Source organism: Caretta caretta, chromosome 2 (assembly GCF_965140235.1).
Source record: "Caretta caretta isolate rCarCar2 chromosome 2, rCarCar1.hap1, whole genome shotgun sequence".
Lineage (NCBI taxonomy): Eukaryota > Metazoa > Chordata > Testudines > Cheloniidae > Caretta > Caretta caretta.
The window spans coordinates 241906695-241931229 of record NC_134207.1 but is presented as its reverse complement, the minus strand read 5'-3'; positions in this window follow the sequence as shown (position 1 = coordinate 241931229).

Genomic DNA, 24535 nt, shown 5'->3' with positions numbered 1-24535 from the left:
AATTTTCATGAAAAGCTTTAATTTTTACCACTGTGTTCAGTGTAATACTCAAAACAGTAATTCAAAATAACACTGCTTTCCTAAAACTGCACCTCAAGCCTGGGCATAGCTGAGGAGCAGATATTGGAACAGCCGCATTCTCCCCTAAATCAGTGTTTTCCTAGTATAGCCACAGTTTTTTTCAGTAAGAGCTTAATCCTGTGGTCCTTAGGAAGGTAAAATGCCCCGTGAAACTGATTATCCTCTCATTCACAGTGGTGAGAGTCAGGACTCACTTGAATGAAGTCAAAGGATCAACACCCATTTGAAACTGGCAGTGATTTCAGTGGGTGCTTTACCAGAGTAAAGACTTCAGGATTGGGTCTTAAATTGGAGGACAAAAAGTCAAGTGTCTGTCCCAGGAATACTCCCAATCCCCAAACCCCTCTCAGGGACTGTTGTGACAGGAATGTATAAATTAGAGATGGAAACGTCCAACCTGATCATTAAGGGCTGGATCAAAAGCTCACTGAAATCAATGGAAAAACTCCCTTGGATTGAACTGGAAGCAATCAGCCCCTAAATGCATTCCTTACAAATGCAGATTTGCACTGCATTGTCTCCAGTGTATTTTCTAATGCTTTGTCCAGTTTTGTTTGAAAATGACCAGAGTGATGGCACTTCCACCATAAGTGGAAATCTGAGCCTCACAGTGGATGGAATTTTATCCTTCATTCTTAATTTCAATTTTTGCTTGTATAGCAATATTTTAAAGTAGTGTCTGAGTTTTTTTTTAAATGTTTACAGAGTCTGCAACATCAGACTCTTCATTAAAAAAAAACCCCAAAAAACCCCAGCCAGCTTCCAGAAGAGCAAAATTTCTCCCTTCCGTCGCTATGTCAAGGTTCTGCAGACATAGCACTTATACTTTCACATTGTCAGACTGAGATGGGAACAAACCAAAACCCTGGAACGCTGTTTTCATCTCTTTTTTTTCTTTATCCTCCCTCCTGATGTCTGACCAGGTGGATGGGAAAAGGTTAAATGGGAAAAGTCTGCAGGATCTCTTTATCTTCATTATCCCTGTGTCTTCTTCTTTAAGCAGCTTTAACTGACACTGTGTTACAAATGGGAAACATCCTAATTGCTTGTCTGCAGTCCCATGTTCCTTGTATACAAATGTCCAGCTACCCAATGTTTCCCAAAAGATGATCCCTGTAAAGTGCCCGCTATCCCCACAAAGCAGAATTCCAAAGGCTGTGACTCAGACTGCAATTTATTATGCAAAATTTCCTGTTATAATGCAAGTTTTTGGCTTGCTGAGCGCCTACCCCAGCTCTTCTTGTAATATAGCATTTTGGTGTAACTGTAAGCACTTTAATAAGAAAAGAATTGATTTTGTAGCTGGCACAGGATTCTAATGATTGGAAATAATATATTGATTTTTTAAATTAAAGCCATCTTCACATTCATAATGGAATGGACTGCCTTTCTGGGAATTTATCACTATAGACCTTGGGTGAAGCCTGCAATTACTGGTGCCATACATTGACCATAAGGAAAGGGAAACAGACTATTAGGACAGAAAAGTTTCTTTAAAAAAAAGTTATTGTTAGCCCTCATGGGAGATAGAGTGTACTGGATACAAACGTCATCTGGCTTATGCAGAGAATAGGCACACTGCAAGAAACAGCAACCTAACTTCCCTACCCCATAATGCCACTGGTCGAGAGGCACCACTTTGACAGATGAGTGGGTAGTTCAATCTCCAGTCTTTTAGCCTGTCTGTCTGAGGCTGCCAACAAGGTGCCAGTTTTGATGGTGGTTTTTGATTTGGAGCAATATGCAAGGAGACCTTGATCCTGTGCCTCAGCTTATTGCTATTGCACATATCTAACAGATTTGTTCTTGAACCTAACATTTATTAGAATTATTATTTTATTTTATTATTGATTTTTTATTAATTTTATGTCAGCTAGTACCTAGCAACAAGTGGCTTTAATTTTTTAGAAAAACATAAATTAACCCTTCTCCCATAAATTAACATGCCGCCCCAACAAGTGGTGACACTAAATCCGTCACTAACCTGTCACTAGCTGATGATTAAAGAGTAGGGATGGAATAATAACATGCCTAAAGTATGAGAGGGACAAGAGCTGCATGCGGAATATGTATTGTATGATTGCTGTTCCTGTATATAGGCTATACTATACAAAATTGCGGATATAGGAAAGCTACTGTTGAGGTAGAAAATATCCCTTCTGCCATTTTCTTTAGTGTGGTAAGAGAAGTATGGTATCAGATTTGTACATACATATATTACATCGCAGCTTTCCCTTATTCCGTGCTCTGGAGCAGGTGACTAAATGTACTTAATGTATTGCATCTGTGTACTTGATGAACCTTGCGTAGTACACATCAGAGACCTACTGTTATATGCAGGACTACAATTTTGTCATGTCAGTTTTTGATAAATTTTGTGGCAGAGCTGCAGGAAAACAAGTATATGCCATGGAATGGGGGGACGCTGGAGAGCAAGACCACCTCACATGAACCCCACCACAGCAACTCCTGTCCTACACAGCCTACTGCTCTGGCCGTTGCGACCTGGCCACTGTGGTTGCAATGCCACTCAGGTTTGCCGCATCCACCCCTCTATAGATGGTGGTGTGACCCTGTGCACTAGATCACAACACCACTTGGTTTGGGGGCATTTCACAGACTTTATTCAAATTTATGGTGTCTGTGACCACAACATCCATGACAAAATTATGGCCTGAGTTCTATGTCCATAGATTATAAGCTTTTCAGAGCAGCATCCCTGGGCCTCATTCTGATCTCTCTTATAGTGGGGTAAATCAGGAGTAATTCCATTGAAATAGTGAACTAACAGAATTCCATCACTGGGCAATGACAGACTCAGAACTGTAAGACATTTTATAACCTTTTAAATTTACAGTACCAGCAGTTGCCACAGTATTCCATTGAATACCCAGAACCCATAGCTGTTCTACTATGTACTCAGCTATGAACCCATAGCTGTTCTACTATGTACTATGTACTCAATGCTTTTTTTGCCTCTGTTTTCACTAACAAGGTCAGCTCCCAGACTGCTACGCTGGGCATCACAAAATGGGGAAGAGATGGCCAGCCCTCTGTGGAGATAGAGGTGGTTAGGGACTATTTAGAAAAGCTGGACGTGCACAAGTCCATGGGGCCGGACGAGTTGCATCCGAGAGTGCTGAAGGAATTGGCGGCTGTGATTGCAGAGCCATTGGCCATTATCTTTGAAAACTCGTGGCGAACCGGGGAAGTCCCGGATGACTGGAAAAAGGCTAATGTAGTGCCAATCTTTAAAAAAGGGAAGGAGGATCCTGGGAACTACAGGCCAGTCAGCCTCACTTCAGTCCCTGGAAAAATCATGGAGCAGGTCCTCAAAGAATCAATCCTGAAGCACTTGCATGAGAGGAAAGTGATCAGGAACAGCCAGCATGGATTCACCAAGGGAAGGTCATGCCTGACTAATCTAATCGCCTTTTATGATGAGATTACTGGTTCTGTGGATGAAGGGAAAGCAGTGGAAGTATTGTTTCTTGACTTTAGCAAAGCTTTTGACACGGTCTCCCACAGTATTCTTGTCAGCAAGTTAAGGAAGTATGGGCTGGATGAATGCACTACAAGGTGGGTAGAAAGCTGGCTAGATTGTCGGGCTCAACGGGTAGTGATCAATGGCTCCATATCTAGTTGGCAGCCGGTATCAAGTGGAGTACCCCAAGGGTCGGTCCTGGGGCCGGTTTTGTTCAATATCTTCATAAATGATCTGGAGGATGGTGTGGATTGCACTCTCAGCAAATTTGCGGATGATACTAAACTGGGAGGAGTGGTAGATACGCTGGAGGGGAGGGATAGGATACAGAGGGACCTAGACAAATTGGAGGATTGGGCCAAAAGAAATCTGATGAGGTTCAATAAGGATAAGTGCAGGGTCCTGCACTTAGGACGGAAGAACCCAATGCACAGCTACAGACTAGGGACCGAATGGCTAGGCAGCAGTTCTGCGGAAAAGGACCTAGGGGTGACAGTGGACGAGAAGCTGGATATGAGTCAGCAGTGTGCCCTTGTTGCCAAGAAGGCCAATGGCATTTTGGGATGTATAAGTAGGGGCATAGCGAGCAGATCGAGGGACGTGATCGTTCCCCTCTATTCGACATTGGTGAGGCCTCATCTGGAGTACTGTGTCCAGTTTTGGGCCCCACACTTCAAGAAGGATGTGGATAAATTGGAGAGAGTCCAGCGAAGGGCAACAAAAATGATTAGGGGACTGGAACACATGAGTTATGAGGAGAGGCTGAGGAAGCTGGGATTGTTTAGCCTGCAGAAGAGAAGAATGAGGGGGCATTTGATAGCTGCTTTCAACTACCTGAAAGGGGGTTCCAAAGAGGATGGCTCTAGACTGTTCTCAATGGTAGCAGATGACAGAACGAGGAGTAATGGTCTCAAGTTGCAGTGGGGGAGGTTTAGATTGGATATTAGGAAAAACTTTTTCACTACGAGGGTGGTAAAACACTGGAATGCGTTACCTAGGGAGGTGGTAGAATCTCCTTCCTTAGAGGTTTTTAAGGTCAGGCTTGACAAAGCCCTGGCTCGGATGATTTAACTGGGAATTGGTCCTGCTTTGAGCAAGGGGTTGGACTAGATGACCTTCTGGGGTCCCTTCCAACCCTGATATTCTATGATTCTATGATTCTATGATACTACTTTGTCTACTACTTGGTCTATCCACAAGCTTAGGCCCTCATCCAAAGTCCACTGAAGTCAGTGGAAAGAATTCCATTGATTTCAATGGACTTTTGATCAAGACCTTAGATGGGGCAGCCAGCAGCTTTCTCTCTGTCATCTGTGAGATTTAACTGCAAGAAAACGCCTACCCACGTCTGCTGAGCATATATATGTTGGACTGGGTTGTGGGAGGAATGAAAGAGATGTATAGTTTTCACAACTCTAGTTATAACCTAATTTCCACTCTTCTGTAATGTAAAATTCTTGCTGGATTGGAGCCTGAGCCTGTTAGGGGGCAAAAACCACTTGCTGAATGTCCGGAAGAAGGTGAGTGACTATATTAAAATGCTGGCAGAAGTTCAAACCATCAAAAAAGCGTAAAACAGAACAAAAACAAAACAAAAATGGATGTGAGCAGCCTTTTCCCTGCTGTGAATGCTTGGTGTGAAATTCGACAACCTTTTCTTTTATGTCAATAACTGTTCTAAAACAGAGCAATCAGTTTTCCTGAAGGGGCCACCTGGTTTTAATATGGCCTCGGTTATTAGCATTGACAGTGGCTATTCAGTGGCCTGTGTTTGCTGGTGGTCTCTTGTGCACTATGCTCACAAAGCAATTGGCCTGCTTTTTAGCAATCTCACCAGAGTAATCCAAGCCTGAATGGGCATGGAAGGGACTGGCCTGTCTTGACCTCTCTAGAGGTACTACTTCGGATATAGGATTGAGAGACACTGACAGGGTGTGTGTGCATTGCTGCTGCAATGTTATATGAATAGAGCACTCGCTGTTTACTTGGTGCCTCACCCAAGCGCTAGCATTCACTCTGGATACATAATTAAATGGGTCACCAACACTCAGGTCTGCATCTTGAGATACCCTGATTCAGTAAGGTACTTAAGTGTGTAGCTAATTTTAAGCCTGTTAGTCCTTAATTTGACTTCAGCAGGATTCTCAACATGCTTAATATAAGGCATGTGCTTAAGTACCTTTCTGAATCAGGGCCATTAACAGTAAGGGAGAGAAAGGAGTGGTTAGGCACAAGCCTGGGACTTGGGAGATCAGGGTTTAATGCCCTGCTTTGCCAGAGGCTTCCTGTGTGACCTGGGGCAAGTCACTTAGGATTAGATTCACAGAAAGACTGAGGCACCTTAACTGCCTCTTTAGCCACCTAAACCCCAGAATCAGGCCCTGCTGGGATTCACAAAACCTCTGCTCAAACCTGTAGGTGCTTAAGCTTACTTGGCAGCTACATTTTTGCAGTAAAAGTTCCCAAGGTCCCTATGTTTTGCCTGTGTGCATGTACACTGGAGCTCCACGCCAGGCATCTGGGGCCTAAGCACCAGAGCAGTGCACAAACTGGGGGGAAGATATTTGTTCCTCCGCCCAATTTGCCGGTGGTGCCCAATCTGATAACCATGCTCAGAGCTCATCTAACTGGACTGGGCCCCTGTAGGCAAGCTAAAAACAAACTGGCTGAGGAGGAGAGGTGTGCAGGAGAGGAAGAGCTTGTGACAGCTATAACACTATCCTGCAATATCCTGAACAAACTTTACAAAATTGAGTTTAGAACCTTTGGGATCCATTGTATCTCTGGGGCCAGGGGTTTGCTGGTTATCAGCCCTTTGAAGCCACCTCCTGGTAAGGTGTGCATGTACTGGTTCAAACCGGATTCTCCAGGGACCAAGAGACAAAGAAAGGATTTTTGGATAAATATCCTGATTTTAAACAGGCTCAGGCCCCTTCTTCCTGATCCAGCAAATGAACAGGACACTTGGTTCACAGAGGACCCCAATCCTTGAAAAGGGAAGGACTTGGCCTACTGAGGCCCCATAGAACTGAGTTCTCATTCTGAGCAAGGAATGTGATGAACTGAAAACCAAAGGGAATGCTCTGGGTGTGGTTTTGAAGGACTATTCCTGCTAAAGCCCATATTAGGGGCGGGGGGTTGATCTCTGGTAAGCTTATTAGCATGTGTGTAGGTTCGTTTAGTGTTTTAATATGTTTTCTCTGTAATGCATTAACCTTAAGAATGAATTATGCTTGCTGAGAAGAACTGTATGGTAGCTTAATTGTGGGCAGTTAACAGCTATTAGCCTCTGAAGAAAAAGCAAGCTGGCCAGATCATCTTTTGCAGGGAATAACACAGTGAAGACGGAACTGTACAGGCTGGAAATACGCAGGTCAGAAAGGAGTGAGATGGGTGTCTCCATGTAACAGAGGCAACAGCTGTGGAGCCAGAAGCCTGGGAGTGGGTATCCTTGATGGACCATGGAGGGGAGAAACATAGGTGCTGTTGCATTGAAGTGTGACAGATCTCCTTCATAACATTTAGCCCAATGGGGAGGATATTCACCTGGAATTGGGATACCCTGCTGCAAGCCTCGCCCCCCCCTCCACCTGAGAGGGAGAAGGGATTTTAAAAGTGCTCTGCCAACTCTCAGCTGAGGGCCTGAACCACAGGGCTTGGGATAAGCTGATGTGGGGCTCCCTCAGTCTTTTCTGAGGCAGTTGTTCCACTGTGGAGAAATAATTTTAAAAATCATGGGAGCAAGGGGACTGGGTCACCTCTCATGTGAGTGCTCTAACCACCAGGCTCCAGAGTCAGTGTCTGTCACTGGCTTTTCACTATTTATTCACAGTGAAACAGCTTCAACAGGAGAGACTGAGGTAGCCCCATTTCAGAATATCTCATAGCTCAGAGGCCTCGGCTCTCAGCTGAGAGGTGGCAGATCCCTTTTCAAAGCTCTTCCCTGCTCCAGCTTTTTGCAAAAAACAGCCTAGGCACCTAATGCCACATGAGGGTGTGCAGCTGAGAATCCCAAGCTCAGGGAGGTGCCTCGCTGAATCCTGGGCTTAAGTGCTGAACTCCCTGAGAGGGGTAGGGTGTAGGACACATTCCTCTCCTTGTCATCTCCCATTAGCTACCTTAGGTGGGGCGCCACCTAGCATGCTGGCTTTTGTATCTCTCATTCTGAGGAGTTTGTATCTCTCTATACACAGTATAGGGAGCCTAGGTGCCAAACTCAGGCCCTGTGGGTCCCAGCAATATTCTAGGCCCCTGAAAGTTTCTGACTGTAGTCCTTAGTCTCTCTGTGCCTCAGTTCCCCATCTGTAAAATGAGAATAGCAGCACTTCAGTACCTCACTGGAGTGCTGTGAGGATAAATGCTTCTAAAACAGGGGTCGGCAACCTTTGGCACGCAACCCATCAGAGTAATCCGCTGGGGGCTGCAAGACATTTTGTTTACATTGACCATCCGCAGGCACAGCCGCCTGCAGGTCCCAATGGCCACGGTTCGCCATTCCCGACCAATGGGAGCTGCGGGAAGCGGTGCGGGCCACAGGGATGTGCTGGCTGCTGCGCCTGTTGGCTGGGAACGGCAAACCGCAGCCACTGGGAGCTGCAGGGGGCCATGCCTGCAGACGGTCAATGTAAACAAACTGTGTCGCAGCCCTCCAGTGGATTACCCTGATGGGCCGTGTGCCAAAGGTTGCCAGCCCCTGTTCTAAAACATTGTGAGGTGCTCCAATGCTATGGTAATGGGGGCTATATAAGTATTTAACATAGAAATAGATCAGGGTTTCATTGTGCATTTAAGGAACTGCCCACACCAAGAGATGATGTGGAAGCCCACCACTCAAGTCAGAATTTTTGGAGATATTGTGCTTCACTAGACCTCAGAGAGTTTGGCAACTATACCATCCCTTGAGCGAGTACAGCATGACTTCCCCCAGCAATGGGACAGTTCTGCTGACTGGCATGGAAAAGGGGAAGGGTTATGATTCATATTTAACTACTCCAAGTGCCATCCGAGAGTCACAAAGCACTTATGTTCAGAGGAGCACAACAGTATGTAGGACCAAGCAGGGGGAAGCTTCTTGTATCCTCTCCACTCTGTGCCCTTGTGCAGGGCTGGTACAAAACTGAGTCCTAAGGGCTCCAAAAGATTGTGTAGATACAATTTCTGCTCACTTCATGGAGTGATTTTAACCCATTACCATGATGTTATGTTCTTCCAGTACATGCCTTCTGTAAGGCAGCAGTGCTTTTCTTCCAGGTAAGGCATCACAGCACCAGGAAATCTTGACTTGGCATACTATTCTGGAGAATCACATTATACCGGTAGCAGTTCTAGTTGTGACATTACTGCCTCACTGTGAATACTCTGTAGAGTTAGCTTGAATTTTTGTGTCTTTGTACTGAGCCTGATCCTTGCATACAAAACTCTCATTGCTTTGAATGAAGAGATGTGTCTGGAAAGAATCTAGGACTGGGTGCACAGTGGGATTCAAACCCTGGCACATATTTGGCCAAATTTTCAGGTACCTATGTCCCAGTTCAATCACTGGTGTGTTGGCTAAGCTAGTGGCCTTCACATAAGTGGGGTTTTTTGCTGTGCGCCAAACTGCTGTGGACCTCAGGGGTCTGATATGTGCTTCCTCTCCCCTGTCTGCTTCAGTGCCTCATCCACAAAGAGTGTGTATCAGTTACAGACCATGGCTACATAGTTCAAATGGTAAAGCCTCATGGCTCAGGCTCTAGAGGTCCATGGTTCAACTTCCTGTCTCACTCAAGATGGTGGCTGTCATTCACTCACCTGAGATTGTATTTGCAAAGGTGTATTTGCATTCACATATCAGTAACCTTACACCTAAATGGCTGTTTCTTCATGAAGTTGTCCAGTTTGTGAATGCAAATTTTGTTTTGTGTGTGCAAATATGGCCTTTGGTGGGCACAGTAGGTGTGCACACATTTTTATAGGTAATCCTATAAAACAGACAGTTGGGCCCTAAATCTTTTTTTTTACCCCCTACAAGAAGTATCTTTATGGTAGGTCCTTCCACACTCAAAGTTTCAGCAATGCAACAGTGGAAACAAGAGAACAAGCCTTTATAATGGGTAGTTTACTGCCAGATTCCCTTTTCTTGATAGTATTATCTGAGTTTAATGAGTTGAAACTCACAAGGAAAATTAGCAAAAGGCTTAAGATACTACTCTCTTAACTTAATTGAATTTAATTTACAGCCTGAACAATCACATTATATGTTCAAGCAAATGTTGCCTTTTTTTAAAAGTCTTCATCAACTCTTATCTTTCATGCCTTACTGGGGCAAAAGTTCACTCATTAAGCTTTATGGTGCTAGCATGTCTGGCGTTGCTTGGATTGGAAACTGAATTTGTGAAATGCTATCCTTGGATGCATCATAAAAGGACTTAAGCTCTTCTAATGTAAGAAATGTTATCAGCTTTTAAAATGTATATTCTTAAGCCTTAAAAGAATGCCGCACCCGTGTTGCTTAGCACAGCAACGTGAAAGTTCACATGGTGAAAAGTACTTATGTAATTAAACGGTGGAATGTATTTGAAAGGAACTGGATATTTTTTAAATTACCAGTGGCATTTCTAAACTTATTGCTGCTAATGGCCATCTTGCTTTCAAGTGCATTCATTTGTTACACTAGCAAATATGGAACCGTACTGTCAGAGGCTGCAAACTACTCTAATATCCTCCACAACACGGTTTGTTTTTCTATAGCATCTCTTAACATACAAGCATCCCAGTTAGCTAAAACTAAGAGAATCATGCTTCACAGGGCGCTAGTGTTTTTCCTTTTGTGCATTGAGCAGTGACCCTCCCATGCTCTCTGTAATCAGCCAGGAGGCATGAAATCAAAGACAGAAATCAACATCAGGAAGCAGGACACCCCAGGCCATCTGCAAATCAACCCTAGATGTCCAACAAGGTAAATAAAGGCCCCTTCTGTTCAGTTCCAGACCTGGAGTAACGGGAAACTCAGTTGTACTGAGATCCTTCTCTGAGGCATGGAGAAGCTATTCATAGGAATACAAAATGCTGGAGGGGCTCATGGACTGTTACATCCTGCGGTAGCAAGTGCACGATTGCTGATAGACCAAACAGAAGGGGATGGAAAAGGTGAGGAAAAATGCCATGTGATGTCTCATGGTCATGTGAGCAAATGGATGGTTTATAGAGTCAGGTAAGAGAGAAAGAGGAGTTCATACGGAAGTACGAGAAGATCAAGGAGTAAGCACCAAACAGAGTCAAGTGTAAAAGTTCAGGTATGTATTCTTGCAGGCTAGTGGGAGGAGTATGGAAGTATGCCAGGAGGACACCTTTTAGTGTCAAATGCTTCTATTTAATACTGTTTTGACAAACAGTAGAGGGTTGCTATATAAGAAAAAATATTAGGCCGGATTCCATACAACCATTCAAAGGAGTGAGAACACCATTATGCCTGTGAGTAGACTACCCAGACCATGGGGATAGGCAGATAGGAGTATGTGGGGCTACCTGCCTGCTTACTCTCTCTAGAACATGTGGGCAGGGAGTGGGTGAAGTCTTCTCTCCGCCCACCCCGCCTCACTATCCAGAATAGCTGAGCTGACATGCAGGTGGGAGGTAGTAATACAGTATTTGTAGTAGTAGTTATGATTTCTCCTGCGGTAGTACCTGGGGGGCCCCAATCAGGGATCAGGGCCCCGTTGTGCTAGGCACTGTACAAACCCAGAACAAAATGACAGTCCCAAAGAGTTAAGTCGTGAACCCTTGGGAGCAAGAAGGAAGTAGAGTGTGAACGATGACCCTAAGATGCGTCTGAGTCAGAATGTCTCTGGGGGGCTACTCATGGGGTGATAGGTTTTAGAGTAGCAGCCGTGTTAGTCTGTATCTGCAAAAAGAAAAAGAGTACTTGTGGCACCTTAGGTGCCACAAGTACTCCTTTTCTTTTTTCAGGGGGTGATGCAATCTACATGCCACCTCTTGCTTTGGGTTGTGCTTAACTTCACAGTGAAAGTCCTTTCAGCCACTGATAGGTGAGCACATATCTCACACGTGTCAATGGCTGAATAGACCTGCAAATGTTCAGGCATTAAACTGGCTTATCTGATTGTTACACCTGTGTGAAAGCAGGTTGTGAAGTAATTTACAGTCTCTTAAACTGAGCTCCCACGTGGCTCATGTCATGAATGATGTCAGCTTCTAGTATGAGGTCACCACCAGCAATATGCTCAACAGTGATATTTTTAATTAAATTTTTCTTTTCAAATAGGTTTTGCATAGGGCGACATGCTAATCTCACCACATGAGCCATCACTGAGACTTTAACCCTTTGAGGGGCTATTTGATTTTTATAGATTTTGATGTTTTGACAGTATTCATTCTGCAAACTTCAGTCCTGGAGTGGTAAAATCCCATCACACAATGTCCAGAGTAAAACCTGATTCATTTGCACTGCTTTATATCTGTAGAACAGGTACTGTTTTAAAGGATCGCTGTGTTATGTTGTAGAATTCATCCTTCATTAAGTCCTCTGGAGGATTATTAAGATTGTATGGCTCCAGGACTAGTTAAGAACTCTCCTCTTCCATTTCATTCTTAGAAACTTGTCCAAATTTTTTTCAAGATCTCTAGCACTGGTGAAATGAATAGAAAAGTCCAGTGGCCCTATTCTCTTACTGCAGAATACACTTACTTCGAGAGAAGTCAATGGGAGTTACTCATATCCTACAGGGGTAACAGGGCCCCAGAGCTACTTTTTCTCACACACCCACATGCATACACGCAAGGACAAGGCTCCAATCCCATACTGTGGCTAGCTACCCCACTTCCTCTTGGATCACACACCCATAAACTTGGAAACTTGGCATTAAATAAGACTGAATTAGCTTTTCCCACTGGTAAATTAATCTGCCAAGAAGAACCCCTCCCTAATAACTTGAAACCTTAAGGAGTTCCTGCTTTGAGAGGTCCTGAATTTGAACAGGGGAAGTTCAGAGAGAAGTGAAACCTGAGTGTTTTTGAAGATACATACAGATATATAAAGATATATATATTCTCCCCTGCTTTCAAGCCCAGTGACTTTTTAAAAGAGAATGTCTTTACACAGTCAGATAAATTAAAAATAGTCTACTGTAAATGAAACACTGAATTCAGTTTCCTTACTGAATTTCTGAAGGGTGAGTTCCACTACAAAAGAAACTCATTAAAGAGTAATGAAGACTGTCAAAAATCATACACTTAAAAGCTAGTAAATAACAAAGTAAGGCTTTTAGTCATCCTGACTGGACAAGGTGAGGTCAGAAAGAAACAACAACACATCCAGCAACACTTTTAATGCAACTTGTTTCTAACAGTCGTTATTTAGTGGAATCTTATTTCTCTTTGTTTATATCTGTGTTCTTCTCTTAATCACTGCCTTTTACCTTGACCTTCTCCTACATAAAAATTCACTTTCATGTAATTCTTTTCTTGGAGTGAGGTTTTTTTCATATATATATATATATATATATATATATATATAAAACTGTGGCTATATTTTCTCTTTTGGGAGTGCAGAAAGCAGAATGAAACAATAATGATAAACATATTCCAGAACTACTGCTTTAATACTTTCTCAAACAACTGAGTTTTTGTATTTGTTCTGATTTTAATTTTTGACATTCATTTGTATTTTATCGGTTAGTAGGTCAGATTCTGTGCCATCTTGAACATTTCCTCCTTTTTTTAATTTTCTCTGCATTAATTGCCATATTATAATTGTACTCAATGTCCAGAGTAAAACTTGATTCACTTGCACTGATTTATATCTGTGGAACAGGTACTGTTGGGAGGGGGGGTAGCTGTTTGAAAATGAAATCACAAAGGCTATGCAACCATAAAAAAACTGATCAGCTGACATCTAGCTTGCACAGTGCAGGAATGAAAGCAGTGGCCATTATTTCACCTGATTTTTGTTAATCGTTTACGGTCCCCTCTTTTCCATCCACTAACAAGGCAAACAATCAATGCTTATCAGATACTGTTTCATCTTCAATATTGTTTGATGGCCCTAGGGTTAACAAAAAATCTGAGTGCAAAACTTATGAGGACATGAGCACAGGCTTGGAATGCTATGCTCAGTCATGTAGAAATGCATCTGAAATTGAACTTAGAAGACAATAATCTCTGAACACTCAGAACTGCATGTTTTATACTTTGGTTAGAGATCTTTTAGCATAAACACCAACTTTTTTGAATAAAGTAAATGGTTTTCTGATTTTATCTTGGTGTGTAAGAAAGATGTGGTTAATTAAAGTATTGGTCTAGTATCATGGAACATAAACTTACAGACAAATCCAGCAAGCATGACAAGGAGACAAAAATGTTATATTTGGCATAATTTTTATGTTAGTGGCAGTTAAAAAAAATAAAGCCACTCAGAAATTGCAAGTAATGACACTATGATTTGATGCTTAGGGAATGCTCAAGGGAGGGTGGGAGAGAGCTGATAATATTGCTAATAGGTGGCAATGCTAATTACTGTCCCTGTGAGAATAAATTGAATTAACAGTGAAATGGTGAAGTAGCTCAGACATGTCCTGTATTATTTCTTTCTTTTTTTAATACCTTTTTACATCAGCCAAGCAAATAATGAGAAATACTGTTCATAAACATATATTGAACATATACTTTAGTAAACAGCACATGGAATTCATAGGGAGAAGCTACTATAAACCCAAAATGTTTTAATTCCATCTAATCGTGACATGGTTAGAGATCTTTTAGCATAAACGCCATGCATAAGTAAATTGGCATATTTAACATGGGCCATTAGTAATTCCAGTGCAAGTAGTGAGCTAGATTACTTTTTAAAAAAATATACTTCATTTATTATATATGAACAGTTATGTAACCTAAATAAGACATCGTATAAATCATCCAAACGGGAGGAACTGATCTGCTTTTGTTTGAAGCAGGAGGTACCTGGTTCATACATACATGGTATATTTAAAATAACCAAACTTATTTATTGAATATTGTATAAAATGGATATACGTTTGTGCACTCAGGGTGACAGAGTGTTCAGCTTAGCTTCTCAGTTGTCTTATCCTAAAAGCATATGAGGTAACTTGCCCCTTAAATGGAAGAAAAAAAGAGAGAGAGAGAGAGAGAGAGAGAGAGAGATGTAGGGCCTGATTTTTCAGGAATGAAATCCACTTTTGCAGGTATTTTTTCCAAAAATTGACTCCAAAATTGCAGCATAACTACCATATAACTATCTCTACCCCACAATTTTATTCCCCAAATTAATCATTGGGGCAATACGATTCCAAGCACAATCAGGTAGCTTCGATGTGCACATTCTACCACATTCACACAGTTAGTCGGAAGAGCAAAACTGGTTCAAGAATTGGAGACCAAGGGGAGGATCTTTTAAAAAATCAGGTGCCACAGTTCAATTTCCTGTTGTTCATCAGCTGATGGTAAATATTTTCCAACACATTATTTGACATCAGAACACACAGGGATCTAGTCTCATTTTGACAGATGGCCTTTTTTTGGCCAAATAATTATTGATGTAGTGGGAGTTGTGGACATTAACAGCTTCACCGATCAAGGGGAGAACAGACCATGAATACGATGTTCTGCATGTAGAACTCCCATTGACCTCATCGTGAGTTTTTCACACTGACATGGTAGAAGATCTCCCTAAAGTTAAATCTCAATCTTTCATTTCTTTTGCAGCTCTGTACATGGAATGTTTGCAGGAGCCAGGCCTTTCAAGTGTATAATATGAGTTAAGACACCCAAGTGCACAAAACACTTGTAACCATAAAAAGAAATATCAATATAAATAGAAAACTCCTGTCACAGGCTGGAAAAACTAGCACTTTTGGGCATGTAGAGGAAATTATATGCATGTTAGAGATGGGCAAACTGTTACGAAATGAATAATAAGCCTCTACCAATTATTAGATCCGAATTGGAATCAAGCTTTTATTGAGGTTCTGAAATGTTTGCACAAGTGTTTTATCACTTACAGTTTCCAGCCTAGACCAGACCAGTATTTATGGATAGTTCTGCGGAAAGAAAGTTTGTTCACATGAGATTTTCATTCCATTCTTGCAAACTCAAAGAGCTTTGAATAAGCATCATAAATGAATTCAAAATCTATCCATATTGTGTGTGCAAAAATAATAGAAACCTCAGTAACAGAAAGCCACATTGTCTTGAAATTGGCTAACAGAAGCCAATTTCAAGTCATGTAATCTCTCAATATTCATTCTGTATTCCTTCTCCTTTAGTGCACCATCATGTACCATTTCTCTTGCTGTATCTTGCATTGTTCATGCTAGTGGCACATCCCTACAATTACATTCTAATTGGGAGGAGTGAACTGAACTTATTCATGGGGTCTGGGCAGTTGTTTTTGGCTTCCAGCAAAAGACAATGAACAAATAGATTTCAGTAGCTGTTGACAGCTGTTTTGTATACATTCGCGTTATCAGGGAAAACACATGTAGATGATATGAATAAATAACATGCAAAGGTTTCTGAGTTGGGTGAATTTAACAGTATCAGATTATCCCCAAGCTAGTTTTAGACCAAATTTAATGGCACTAAACTGAAAAATGCTTTCTACTAATTTAGGGAAAGAATTAGTGTTTTTAAAATACATCTTTCCCTTTGGTACCTATGGTGCAAGAATTCCTGTCTCATGACCAAACAATGGCAGCATACAGTGCATGCCAATCGTCATTATTTAGCAATGTGACCATTTCTCTACTCTGTCCCTCCAACAAGCTTATTGAATCCAAAGCATTTCAATGGCACCTAAAGGCATGTCTTTATTTTCCAGCCAAAAACATCACTATTTTTGGCTTTCAGATGTTGGCATCAGCAACATGCTGTAGAAAGAATCATCTAAAATGAACTGTAAAGAATAGTGGGTCAAATTCATCCCCGGTGTAACTCCATTGATTTAATTACTCCATAGATAAATATGGCCCATGGAGCTCTATTATTCTTTCAGTGCACATGGGAACTAGCCATGTAATTCCTCTGTGAACTAAAAGCAGACATTTTACAGCTGTAAGGACTTTCCCTCCCCAGAGGATCCTGGAGATAGACTAAGGAGACAGAGTTTGATTAGGCTAAGGTTCAGAGCTGAATCCAAATGAAATATAGAGTTTGAGTTCAAATTAATGGCACCAAAATTCTATGAATTTGTTCTTAAAACATCTCAACTGCACATGGTCATAATCTTGCAAGATCATCTGATATTTTTTAGATTTTTGCATCTTAAATGGTGGAAATTGTTCTCCTGAGACTACATCCACATCCAAACCAAATGTGGTAAATAGAGTAATAAACTGTAAGACCTGAAGAGGCTATTTTCATTATCTAATCTGAACTCCTCCATAACGCAGGCCATAGAATTTTCACCCTGTAATTGCTGGATTATTATTTTAGAAAGATCTGGATTTAAAGATGCCCAGTGATGGTGAACACTTCCCCTGGTAAGCAGTTCCAATGGTTATTTATGTTCAGTGTTTAAAAAAAAATCTGGTTTCCAGTTTAAATTTTTCTGACTTTTGACCATTGGATTTAGCTGCAACTTTATCTTGTAAATGAAAGAGCTTTCTACTATAGGATATCTTCTTCCTGTGAGCAGTTATAGACCACAATCAAGTTGTCTCTTAACCTTCCTTTTGATAAGCTAAATAGATTGAGTTCGTGAAATCTCTCTAGATTTGGATCCAGTCTAGTGCCAATAGCATTTTGGATGGTGTCAGGTCCAGGGATTTGAATCCAACCCCTCCTCTGCCTCCCATAAAATTAGAAGGAAATCAGTTTTGAGAGTCTGGCTCTTTTACACCTTTCTTTCCTTCTTTCATGTTTATGAGGCACATAACATTTTGGTACCTAAATACCAAACAAAATTATGAAGAAACAAAGGAGTCTAAAACAAGTGATGGTCTTCTGTCTATTCTGCTGATTACAGGGAGGTGTTAGTTTATGTACTCAAGGATTTAGAAAAAGAATTATCTATGGTTGTTGTTCCTGAGAAGACTTTATAGAAAATAAATGACCCATCTCAAGGCTAATCAGTGTTTGGAATTCTTTGCCCCGAAGGTACTGGCAGAAGCCAAGTCAAGGAAGATACTTGAAAACACCGGAACTGTGTCCAGGATACAAATAGGATTATTAGATAAATAACTATGGTTACTCTTGCTTGCATAGAAAGGGTTCAGCTGATTGCTAGATTTATGTTTGGGAAGGATTTTTGCATGGTGACACTTTAGCAGGAATTTTGGGGAGGTTAGTTTCACCTTGGTCTGGCACATTCCATAGGGGTTATCTGTGAGAATCATGTGGGCACGTCCCATATGACTGAATTCATGAAACTGCAGTGTAGGCACTGATGAATCCTCTCTTCTATTTCTGTATTCATTGACCTAGAAGATGCACTCCCTTTAAAATACCCTTTTGTGCAAAAGAGATGGGGAAAAAACTCAAATCATTCCAGCACTCTGAACTGTACAAATTATGTAAAGAACTGAGACAGATTTAACATGGTCATGGCTGTATTCCCAGGTGTAATACTTTGTTATAATACAAAACAAAATTCCCACAGAAGTACACACTCTTAAAAGTCTACATGTTACAGTAAACCACTACATTTTTTAAAAATTGAAGTAATATAGCAATTGCAGAAGTCACAGAATTCTCAGTATCTCAGGTATTGGTCTCCTGAGATAGTGTACTCCAGGTAAAATTGCCACTCGAGCTAAAAAGTGCCATGTAACTGAAGATGTTAAATGCTCTACCATTGGCACTGTGTTAACTGTTATTAAATTTATAATTCAGGAATGATAAACACAGCTTCAAAGTGCACTAAATTGCATTATCTCTATTGCTTTAAGTTAAATCTTTGTCTGAGTTAATTGGATATGTGCTCCATTCCGAGGGGATCTATGATGGCAAGGCCAAGAAATAATATTATTATTATGCTGGAAGGTGCTAATGGCTGCTGTCAAGCAGGTATTTGGTCTGGGGCAATCACAGACCAGGTTAGAGCCCATTGGCGTGCTGAGCACCTATTCAGCATCACACCATCCTTCAGGCTAATTGGAAGGAGCAAGTAGGTCATTTTATGTAGTACGATACCGGGAAACAGTAGAAGCCACTGCCCAAGGCAGTGAGCCATACTGCAAGGCTGGATCAGAAGCTAACTCATGTGGACTGAGAAGTTCCCTGAGTGCCAGCATAGGGGCTAGGAGAGGTTTGTCAAACTATGGGTGTGTTCTGGAGCAGAGAACGGGAGGAGAAAGCTAACAGACAATGAAAGAAGTACTGTGAATGTGGCCCTGAGAGGGAGCAGAGAGAGAGAGAGCTCCTTGGGTATGGAACTGGCTGGAAAGGCAGGTTTGGGAAGTTTTGGACAAAGAAACTGCCTGCTGTTGTTCGTTTCTACTGTCTTCAGCGAAACAGGACGTCGTGCACATTCTTTGTAAATAAACAAGATTGCACTAAAGAATGTGCCTGACTCCTATCAGCAATTTCTCCTTCTAGCAGAAACAAACCTGCACTGCCCCAAATATGCACTAAATGCTTGGTCCAAAGGGGCAGCAATATTAATACTTGCACTTCCATAATTCTTTCAGCTGAGGATCTCAAACCACTCTACAAGCAATGGTAATATTAGTAACATGCACTTATGTAGCACCTTTCATACAAGAATGACAAAGCACTTTAAAGTCTTTAATTAACTATGTCTCATCTCCCCCATCAGGTAGTTAAGTAAATTTCATTATTTCCACAGAAGGTGGCCTTGCCCAAGATCACCTCAGAAAGCCAGTGTCAGAATCCCTGGATCCATTCCTATGTTGTATGCACTAGATAACATTCTCCTGTCTAAATGTTACTTAATTTTATTTAGCTCTAGCTTTCATTGTGCCTTCACAACCAGTAATATTATTTATTAAATGCCACACTGTCAAACTGCATTTATTATGATACAACAATTTCATACTAAAACAAATGTCTGCCAATATAAAGAACAAATTAAAAACAAAAAGAAAAGGAGTACTTGTGGCACCTTAGAGACTAACAAATTTATTTGAGCATAAGCTTTCGTGAGCTACAGCTCACTTCATCGGATGCATGCAGTGAAAAATACAGTGGGGAGATTTATATACATAGAGAACATGAAACAATGGGTGTTACCATACACACTGTAACGAGAGGTTTCAGAGTAACAGCCGTGTTAGTCTGTATTCGCAAAAAGAAAAGGAGTACTTGTGGCACCTTAGAGACTAACCAATTTATTTGAGCATGAGCTTTCGTGAGCTACAGCTCACTTCATCGGATGTAACGAGAGTCATCATTTAAGGTGAGCTATTACCAGCAGGAGAGCGGGGTGGGCGGGGGGAACCTTTTGTAGTGATAATCAAGGTGGGCCATTTCCAGCAGTTGACAAGAACGTCTGAGGAACGGTGGGGGTGGGGAATAAACATGGGGAAATAATTTTACTTTGTGAAATGACCCATCCACTCCCAGTCTCTATTCAAGCCTAAGTTAATTGTATCCAGTTTGCAAATTAATTCCAATTCAGCAGTCTCTCGTTAGAGTCTGTTTTTGAAGTTTTTTTGTTGAAGAATTGCAACTTTTAGGTCTGTAATCGAGTGACCAAAGAGATTGAAGTGTTCTCCAACTGGTTTTTGAATGTTATAATTCTTGACATCTGATTTGTGTCCATTTATTCTTTTACGTAGAGACTGTCCAGTTTGACCAATGTACATGGCAGAGGGGCATTGCTGGCACATGATGGCATATATCACATTGGTAGATGTAAAGGTGAACGAGCCTCTGATAGTGTGGCTGATGTGATTAGGCCCTATGATGGTGTCCCCTGAATAGATATGTGGACACAGTTGGCAACGGGCTTTGTTGCAACGTTAGGTTCCTGGGTTAGTGGTTCTGTTGTGTGGTGTGTGATTGTGTGGTGTGTGAGTATTTGCTTCAGGTTGCGGGGCTGTCTGTAAGCAAGGACTGGCCTGTCTCCCAAGATCTGTGAGAGTGACGGGTCGTCCTTCAGGATAGGTTGTAGATCCTTGATGTTGTGCTAGAGAGATTTTAGTTGGAGGCTGAAGGTGATGGCTAGTGGCGTTCTGTTATTTTCTTTGTTGGGCCTGTCCTGTAGTAGGTGACTTCTGGGTACTCTTCTGGCTCTGTCAATCTGTTTCTTCACTTCAGCAGGTAGGTATTGTAGTTGTAAGAACAAATCCGCACAGACACACCCTTGGAACCCCGACCTGGGGTATTCTATCTGCTACTCAAGATCCATAAACCTGGAAATCCTGGACACCCCATCATCTCCAGCATTGGCACACTGACAGCAGGATATTCTGGCTATGTAGACTCCCTCCTCAGGCCCTACGCTACCAGCACTCCCAGCTATCTTCGAGACACCACTGACTTCCTGAGGAAACTACAATCCATCGGTGATCTTCGTGAAACACCATCCTGGCCACTATGGATGTAGAAGCCCTCTACACCAACATCCCACACAAAGATGGACTACAAGCCGTCAAGAACACTATCCCCGATAATGTCACGGCTAACCTGGTGGCTGAACTTTGTGATTTTGTCCTCACCCATAACTATTTCACATTTGGGGACAATGTATACCTTCAAATCAGCGGCACTGCTATGGGTACCCGCATGGCCCCACAGTATGCCAACATTTTTATGGCTGACTTAGAACAACGCTTCCTCAGCTCTTGTCCCCTATGCCCCTACTCTAATTGTGCTACATTGATGACATCTTCATTATCTGGACCCATGGAAAAGAAGCCCTTGAGGAATTCCACCATGATTTCAACAATTTCCATCCCACCATCAACCTCAGCCTGGACCAGTCCACACAAGAGATCCACTTCCTTGACACTATGGTGCTAATAAGCGATGGTCACATAAACACCACCCTATACTGGAAAACTACTGACCACTATGCCTACCTACATGCCTCCAGCTTTCATCCAGACCACACCACATGATCCATTGTCTACAGCCAAGCTCTATGATACAACCGCATTTGCTCCAACCCCTCAGACAGAGACAAACACCTACAAGATCTCTATCAAGCATTCTTACAACTACAGTACCCACCTGCTGAAGTGAAGAAACAGATTGACAGAGCGAGAAGAGTACCCAGAAGTCACCTACTACAGGACAGGCCCAACAAAGAAAATAACAGAATGCCACTAGCCATCACCTTCAGCCCCCAACTAAAACCTCTCCAGCGCATCATCAAGGATCTACAGCCTATCCTGAAGGACGACCCATCACTCTCACAGATCTTGGGAGACAGGCCAGTCCTTGCTTACAGACAGCCCCCCAACCTGAAGCAAATACTCACCAGCAACCACACAGTTACAGTGTGTGTGGTAACACCCATTGTTTCAAGTTTGCAGATGATACAAAGCTGGGAGGTATTGCTAATTTAGAGAAGGACAGGGATACCCTACAGGAGGATCTGGATGACCTTGTAAACTGGAGTAATAGGAATAGGATGAAATTTAATAGTGAGAAGTGTAAGGTCATGCATTTAGGGATTAATAACAAGAATTTTAGTTATAAGCTAGGGACGCATCAACTAGAAGTAACGGAGGAGGAAAAGGACCTTGGAGTATTGGTTGATCATAGGATGACTATGAGCTGCCAATGTGATATAGCTGTGAAAAAAGCTAATGTCATCTTGGGATGCATCAGGAGAGGTATTTCCAGTAGGGATAAGGAGGTTTTAGTACCATTATATAAGGCACTGGTGAGACCTCACCTGGAATACTGTGTGCAGTTCTGGTCTCCCATGTTTAAGAAGGATGAATTCAAACTGGAACAGGTACAAAGAAGGGCTACTGAGATGATCCGAGGAATGGAAAACTTGTCTTATGAAAGGAGACTCAGGGAGCTTGGCTTGTTTAGCCTAACTAAAAGAAGGTTGAGGGGAGATATGATTGCTCTCTATAAATATATCAGAGGGATAAATACCAGAGAGGGAGAGGAATTATTTAAACTCAGTACCAATGTGGACACAAGAACAAATGGATATAAACTGGCCACTAGGAAATTTAGATTAGAAATTAGACGAAGGTTTCTAACCATCAGAGGAGTGAAGTTTTGGAATAGCCTTCCGAGGGAAGTAGTGGGGGCAAAAGATCTATCTTGCTTTAAGATTAAACTCGATAAGTTTATGGAGGAGATGGTATGATGGGATAACATGGTTTTGGTAATTAAATATTCATGGTAAATAGGCCCAATGGCCTGTGATGGGTTTTTAGATGGGGTAAGATCCAAGTTACCCGGGAAAGAATTTTCTGTAGTATCTGGCTGATGAATCTTGCCCATATGCTCAGGGTTTAGCTGATCGCCATATTTGGGGTCGGGAAGGAATTTTCCTCCAGGGCAGATTGGAAGGCCCTGGAGGTTTTTCGCCTTCCTCTGTAGCATGGGGCACGGGTCACTTGCTGGAGGATTCTCTGCTCCTTGAGGTCTTCAAACTACAATTTGAGGACTTCAATAGCACAGATATAGGTGTGAGGTCTTTTTTAGGAGTGGTGGGTGAAATTCTGTGGCCTGCATTGTGCAGGAGGTCGGACTAGATGATCATAATGGTCCCTTCTGGCCTAAATATCTATGAATCTATGAATCTATGTTCTCTATGTATATAAATCTCCCCACTGTATTTTCCACTGAATGCATCCGATGAAGTGAGCTGTAGCTCACCAAAGCTTATGCTCAGATAAATTTGTTAGTCTCTAAGGTGCCACAAGTACTCCTCGTTCTTTTTGTGAATACAGACTAACACGGCTGCTACTCTGAAATTAAAAACAATATCCTAAGAAATAGAAACTCATAAAACTATGAACAGAAGGAAAAATAGAGATTGTTAGCAGAAGGACCTTCTCCTCTCCAGCTCTGTAATCTGGAACACCTTTCCCACAGCTCATTTTGTCAACTCTCAATCTGACTTTAAAGCTCAGTTGAAACCATGTTCCCAGTCCCTAGCTATAATGCTTAATCACTTTCTTTTTATTATTTGGTACATACAAGAAAACTCTGGCTTGCTATTGGTTGAAAACTACCGTGTGAGAAGTTAACATATTTATACTTTTTACAACTCAGCTGAAAGATTGGTGCAATATTAATCATATCACACATGCAAAATTGCAAGCTTTATCTAGAGCTTGCTGAATGATATAAGCAGTGATTCTGGAATATTTTTGCAAAAAATAGGGATTACTGTTTGTTTGTATTTCTACTTATTTTTCTTGGGTATTCTGAGGGCTGTGGAAATGTTTGAGTGCTAAAAGTTGTATGAATTATGTATTTTCTGTATGAAAATTCAGAGAATTCCTTATTTGTTATACACTATTTGTTATTCTCCAATTGTTATTCATTATAGTTTGGTTTATAAGTTTCAGTCATCCAGTCTGGGAGCTGAAACAATATGATGTGATTTGGGAGACCAGTCAGACACTTCACATAGTAAATAGTTGAAGTGAACAATCTGAGAACAATAAATAGGCTGAAATATGTTTACATAAAGCTATTCAGGGAATACTTACAAATAACAAATGCATTTGCAGAAATCAGGATTGTTTCCAGAATGATTCATGAACAATAAGAGGACCAAATTATCCATTGCAAATAATATTTGTTGCTAAGTTGATCAGTCATAAGTGCAAAAGAATTCCATGGAATCTATTATTCTTTTCTTGGGAAATGAATAGGAGTATTTTCTAGACCTCTGCTTTAATCTATGCTTTAAAATGCTAGTTGGACAAGAAGAAAGTATGTTATTTTTCTCCAACTTCAGTTTATATGAAATATGCTATATTTAAAATAATAATATGTAGCTCCAATATGGCACCTTTAATCTTGAAAGCACTTTCCAAACATTAGTCTTCACAATAACTCTCCAAACGACAA